Below are 7,270 nucleotides of genomic sequence, written 5' to 3'. Positions count from 1 at the left end.
ATCCGTAAATGTAACCTACCCCTTTGAACCTAAACTTTGGCGACAAAAGCATTTTCAATGCATTTGCAAATTTTCTTTCAACTGCAGTATCTTTGCGAAAAAAATTAATTTTCAAATTTTGATTTTTATGATATGTTTTATTTTATATTATGCATCTCTGATACGATTGTGGACAAGATATAAAATATGGGTGCGACGACGATCGTGTGGGTTGAGATGGAATGAGCCTGCACATACGTACAAAAGTACATAACCCGTCATTGAAGGAATTATTACGTTTTCGAAAATCGTTATTGATTTGTTGTTGACTTGCATAACGTGTTTGTATTTACATGCTTTACATAAGCTTACACAATTCCAAATATTTTTGGCAGGCATGTGACCAGACATTGGCTGCCATTCATAAAAGTTCAATTTAGTACTTTCATCGTCGCAAAAACCTACTGTTTCAGCAATTGTGTTGTAAAATAAAGTCCCATTTCATCAACCACAATAAAACCATGCTTATTGACACTGCGGGTAACCTTGAGTAGAGTGCGAAGTGTGAGAATAATGTCTGCATAAATTTTCTGCAAACTGGGAAGTGTATTAACAGCCAGCCTGAACCTCATTAATTTGAGACATGTATACATAATATTGGTCTTATCGTCGACACAGTAAGCCTGTGTCCACTTTCGGATGTGCTTACATATAAGCATTAGTGACAAGCAGGCTCATTAACTGAGATACACAACAACATAACCAAACTTGCTTATTAATAGTATCAGTTGCCAGTACGATAATACATATGCCATCCATGCAATCTTCTTGTATTATAAATGCGATAGTAAACAATTCATTGCTCGAGTAATGTGCACATGTCCAAGAAGGATTGAGATTTAGTAGTCTGGACAGGGTTTTAGGCGAGTGATATTAATTTCGCCTTGTTTATAACCAGTGCTCGCAACGGGTCGTGTCCCAGGTGGGACCCGGACCCGACCAGGACCCGGACCCGAATTTAGAAACGGGTCTTCGGACCCGGTTCACCCGGGTCCCATAACTACTGATCCGGACCCGACGGGTCCGGGTCCGGGTCTTGAAATTTCTAGACCCGGATCTGGACCCGGACCCGGACCCGAACCCGGACCCGAGACCCGGGTCTTCCTTTCTCATATTACATCTAAGCTTCAAAGTTTCCTGCTTTGATTCCTTTAAGATATGCAGCAGTACTAGATAGTTCTAAAGTGTGCACGAAAACTGAAGGAGGATTGTACTCCATGGCCCCATTTCCGCCCACGACATACCACATCCCCTCAAAAGCATTACATCCGCTAGAACTGCCGCATTTAAACTTTTACCAAAAATTCAATTTTCGCTCCCTTTTAGTAATTTTCCTAATTTTCGTGATCGTGCATTATTGTTTTATCACATCCAAATTGAACTAATTTTTTATAAAAAAAAGTATTTTCTAAAATTTCCTAACCAGGGATATGTTTTCCAAAAAATCAAAATTTCTAAAAGTTGAGTTTGATCTTGGAAATTAAAAAGTTACTATACACTTGCGATCAAGACAGTAAAAAAATCAAGGATTGAAATCAGATTTTTGATGATGAAACGGTGATAATTTTTTCGCATTTTTTGTGCTCTTGCGTTGGTGTGCTGGCGCAAATTGGGTCATGAAGTAAAATCATCCTTTGCTTTTCGTACACTCACTTAAATGTTAAATGTTAAACGTTTTTAAATTTTTCTGTGATTAAACATATGGATTAAACATAGAATTCTGTCTCTCATCACCCCAGATTTGAAGTAGTCATAAGGACCCGGTTTTCGGGTCCGGCTCCGGCTCCGGTTCCAACCGTCGGACCCGGACCCGGACCCGACCCGAGACCCGTTTGTATACCATATAAAATCGGTGACCCGGACCCGGCGGGTCCGGGTTCGGGTCTTTTAAATTTTTGATCCGGACCCGACCCGGACCCGGACCCGGACCTGGGACCCGGCAAAAATGGGTCTTGGGACCCGGACCCGTTGCGAGCACTGTTTATAACAACGAGACACACAACCAATAACAAAGTTGGAGCATATGACACGAGGCACATACAATGCAGTGCTAATGATCTACATCCTCATTGTTACATTATTATCTCTCAATGATAAAGCCTAATTTCCGTGCAAAAGCCAGAGCTGCGCAGATAAGAAAATTATTCTGGTCCAGTTCATACAAGTTATCACATCACGAATGTAAATAAATAAATTGCATAAAGCTACTACGTCGATGATACACGTGTGTGTGCGGAACGACACTCACTGTCCGTCCACAAGTGTTTGTTTCGTAACCAGCAATTTGCGTATCAGCAAAACGGCATACATCTCCGCAGAAGAATGGACAAGTTTTTGGCCTGCTACACGTTCCAACTATTTCAAGAGCGTACATATTTACACAGATCTGGGCATCTATATATATATATAATAAATTGTAAACAATGTTAACATACACGTGTGAAACAAAAAATACTGCTTACAGTTGCATGCAATTATCAAGGACGTGACAAACCTTTTTCTATGTATTATAATTTTCTGACTTTATATTTTCGTACATACATATTCTGATCTTCTTTGTGTAGCATCCACGTCTAAACTGGTCCATGCAAATTTATAATCGTGCTAATTAATTGAGCATATACATATGTATATGCATTAATCGGGTCCTTAGAATATATTGAATATCACCACTTTGGATTTATTCGTATCCATCCGTTGGAGATTACAACCGTCAACCATACAAATTAGTCTGACTACATTAATGCCTGGAATATTATGAAGTTACTATAAAACTATCTTAAAAGCTGTCGTTAGACCTTGACAAAAAAATTGATGGTTACAAATAAAAACCACAAAACGTTGTCTCAGATGGTCGTTCTGTAAAGCTAAAATATTTTACACACTTGTGTAAAATATATAAAACTAAACTAACTATACTAACAAAACTAACTAGATACAAAACCATCCATCACTGAGCATTTGATATCGGTATCATCGACTGCAAAATGTGTCTTCTTTTCATAATTGAAAGAAACAGATGTGAACCGGATATAGTTCAAGATTGGTAAAAATTATTATCAACAATTTGCCATTTTTCTCAAAAGTCGTTACAGTCGTAGTATGATAATCGAATACGTCGATTTATACATACAACATAATTTATGCTAATGGTCACTTTTAAGTAGTCCTTGCCAATCTTGGCCCGCATTATTGTGCTAATTTGTCGTATAATAAAAGCATAATTTGGTTTTCAAAATTCAACACATAGAATATTTGGCTTGTTTAATTTAGAACTGGGCGTAATCATATCTCGTACGCACCTCGCAATCTCATTCAATCTCCGCACATGGCATAAAACTTTGGATTGATTGATTGATTGATTGATTGATAGTCATTTATTCACATGTTATTCCTTGATCAGTACAATTTAATGACTGGTTTACATCAAGTAACACTAAAAAATAGATTGAGTAAAGAAACTAAATTAACTACACAATGTGGTATCTAAACAAAGTTACTTGTACGTTTTTTCATAACAAACTCCGTGATACGACTTCGTACATTTCCTGATATATGTATGTTCTCACTAAAAAGTTCATGTAGCATTTGCGCGTCTAAAGTATTCCATAACTTAATTGAGTAATAGCGCACTGAATTCGTAAAAATGACAGAGCTGTGCGTTATTATGTGCATTTTCTGCGAACTCCTAGTTCTATGCCCTGTTTCGTTTAATGTATACATATTATCAAATTCATTTACATTAGTCCCATATTTTTTTATCTTGAACAAATTCCATATAGCATAATACTCTAGCCTCTCTTTAATCGACAATAAGTTAAATTTTTCTAACAAATCATCATAATTTATGCCAGCATGTGACTTTTTGCAACTTGCTCTTGCATTCGCTACAGTAGTATTATCAGATTGACATTTCCAGTAAGTTTTGGTATAATATTTCGCTAACTTTGGATAACAATAGGTAGCTAACAGTTGATTCACTTTGGCTTGTATTCTTGTAAAGTCACCTACTCTACTGGGACCCCATATTGTCAGACAATAATCGGTCACCGCATTTACATATGCATTTAACAAAACAGTAAGCATATGTCGTGTGAGATGTCGTCGTAGCCTGCTCAGTAATCCAATATTAATACTAACTCTCTTTTGCACACTTTCTGAATGGGCCTTGAATGAAAAAAATTCATCTACAACGACTCCTAAATATTTATATGAGCTAACTCTTTCAATTTCTACTCCATTAATTAGTATAGGTGGTAAATTCTCAAAAGTTGTACAATTTGGCCTTTTCCTGATAACCATGTATTTTGTCTTTTCCTTATTCATACTTAAACCTTTGCTTTCTAACCAGTTATTCAAATTACACAACTTATCACTCATTTCGTTTATAATAACATTAATATCACTCCCACTAATCTGCACAGAAGCATCATCAGCAAATAAAGTGTAAAAACAATCCGTTAAAACCGTTGCGATGTCATTTACAAATAAAAAAAACAATACTGGACCATTAACAAAACCTTGTCCGATACCACGATTTACAACGAATGCTCTTGAGATAAAAACACCAATTTTAATGTAATAGTGTCTATTTCTTAAATAATTACATATCAATAATAACAATTTGGCATTAATTTTATAAAATTCACGCAGCATTTTTAATAGGTGATAATGAGAGATCGAATCAAATCCCTTTCTTAAGTCAATAAAAGCAACCACCACAAATTGGTTCGGTTTGTCTAATTCATTAAAAACATTCTGTGAAAATACTGTCAATGCTGTTGTACAAGATCGTCCCGTTCGAAAACCATGCTGATTATTATCTAATATATTTAACTTTTCTATCGGGGGTAACAATTTCATTTTAAGAATATACTCAAATAATCTACATGGACAAAGTTATTGAACAAGTTTACTTGTTTGGAGGCTACTGGAGGACGAAATGATAACTTCTTATCGCCAAATTTTGTATAAAAATTGGCTCTGTAAAAAATAAACATTATGTATGTGTTGGCCAATCCCATTCATTTCATATCAGTTTAAAAGTATTACTTTATCATATGGAATCCCTATGTCTGGGTTTATGTTCGTACTCAAAGCACGAAATGGCAGCACCCACATATTTATTAATTTCGCTATGAGAAGCTAAGCATTAATTGCTAATCATAATAATAACGAAATGAGGTGTGTACACACCTGCATAGTCGAGATCAATAACGCGGATTGTTTTCCTCCGACCGAGCACAGCATATCCGTAATAAATAAATACGAGATAGGAGCTCGCACATAATTACAGCGCCCTGTGTTTCGTGATCTTACTATCAGCATATAGGACAGCGTTGCTGAACCAATGCTTGTGCTCTTCCTCGTGTTACCTCATTTTTTGCACGTCTGCAGACTGTCTGCGTTTCTGGTTTCTCCGCAGGTTTTCAGATTAACAACATTCAGCACAACCGATCAAAGTCCACATGGCACGAAAGTTATTCGCATTTTGTTGATCAGCATACACAGACATGTTGTGTTTATATTTACTAATTTATCGCATGATGTTTGTGTCCAAGGTGCGTGGGACACAAAGCGTCCATATGTCAAAATCATCACGCTCTTAAGATATAATTATGCATGTGTGCCTGCATTATCTACTTTTTTTGAGACTATTCACCGTTTACCAGATGACTTTGCTACCCACGTGTCACAAATTAATAATAGAGCAGTTTATAAAAATATCGTGGCATGTAAATGTGTTATTAAATTGAGGGAAGCTTATTTATTTCGTTGTTGAGACAAGCAAACACTTAACTAAATTAAGAATCATCCATCCGGGCTCCAAACATGTTGTTCATTCCGTCGCATTGCATGACATGCTGTTTTTGCCACTGGTAGATGATTCCGTACTCAGACGAGAAATACTTATCTAATGGAGTTCGTATCCTATTGACTTATCTCGAAGCTCTATTGCAGCCTACGTGTCACAACAGGCAAACACGCTGCGCATACAAGAAATAGGTGACGTTGAGATAACGGGAGGAGTTTCTACTTTCTTCCCATTGACTTTCTCCGTTCTCCATAGGTCCATATATATTCAAGAACGACATGTTTCCCATTTCCCTGCCTTTCTTCTCACAAACAGATCAATTCAATTAGAGTGCAACGTGACCCAAATTCCCTGTTCGTGGATGTTCACCAAATTCATTCTGTTCTGACGACAGCACATCATTGCTTTAACAACTGGGCTTTCTTGCCATTCGAATTGAATTTGCCAAAAGCTGGACAACCTCTCCACGTACTGATGACTGAATAGAAGTTTTTCACCAATATGTCGTCGAACCTTTTCTTGAAGTAAATATATTGCTTAGGATTAGTATGCTATGGATGCAAATACATGCGTACTTTGTTTTTGTTTCAGTCTTAAATTAAATTGCATCGTCTCAAAAAGCTGAAGTTGAGCATTGTGATACCTTTGATGAACGAATATGAAGTTAAAGGTGAGCAAAATGTAACCTTAGAGGGGTTACCCATATCGTTTTTGGAAGTTGCTATTTTCAGCTGAAATTTGTTGTGGAGGCTAAAATTGACTTCTGCGTAGATAATACAACTTTTGAGGTTCAAGATTTTAGGGAAGCGACCTCCACCTGTCTTCATAGTCATGGGGAAAGACTTGTAATCACTGTAAAAATTTGGTGCCAAATAATAATATAAAATATTTAACAACCATCCGACCAACACCACCACGGGGGTGGGAATAGTAGTTCCGACAAAAAATTTAGAAGCAGACTCTGTCCCTGAAGTGAAGACTGTACAATAGAAGTTTTTTTGATGTAGAGTGTCCTTCCTTGTATTTGCGGTAGAAAGTTCTTGTTCAATAAATGTAGTGGATTGAAAATGGATGGTATCAGTGGAATTGTTTTTGATGTATCAAGAATTCTGGAGAATCATCATTTCTTATTTTATAAATTTAATTTTACAGCCTCGAACTTTCGACCTGTAATCTAATCTCGATATTTTGCCCATATCCATACATTTTGAGATACAGTAATAAATTCTGCCTGGCTATCCATAACTTAAATATACTGGGATGGCTGGTCAGTAGATGCTCATGCGCTGGATGACCTACTAATACAGATAATAATGTTGTGTTGATGAAACAATAAGCCGTGCAAAAGAAACTGAAACTTAAGAGACCAGATTGCCAACGAGTCTGTCATGAAGTTGAAAATGGTCAAGAAGGCTG

The 7,270-nt window shown here is 36.7% G+C and overlaps 1 long non-coding RNA gene across 1 annotated transcript; it reads left to right on the top strand.

Annotated features, from left to right (window-relative positions):
- Positions 1–5,892: 5,892 nt before the first annotated feature.
- Positions 5,893–6,790, top strand: LOC118433964. The gene is made up of 3 exons (XR_004833696.1): positions 5,893–6,378; positions 6,446–6,524; positions 6,650–6,790. It is a non-coding gene; the product is annotated as an uncharacterized LOC118433964 (long non-coding RNA).
- Positions 6,791–7,270: the final 480 nt, after the last annotated feature.

Source organism: Folsomia candida, unplaced genomic scaffold, assembly GCF_002217175.1.
Source record: "Folsomia candida strain VU population unplaced genomic scaffold, ASM221717v1 Fcan01_Sc001, whole genome shotgun sequence".
Classification (NCBI taxonomy): Eukaryota; Metazoa; Arthropoda; class Collembola; order Entomobryomorpha; family Isotomidae; genus Folsomia; species Folsomia candida.
This window is presented reverse-complemented; position numbering and strand designations above follow the sequence as displayed.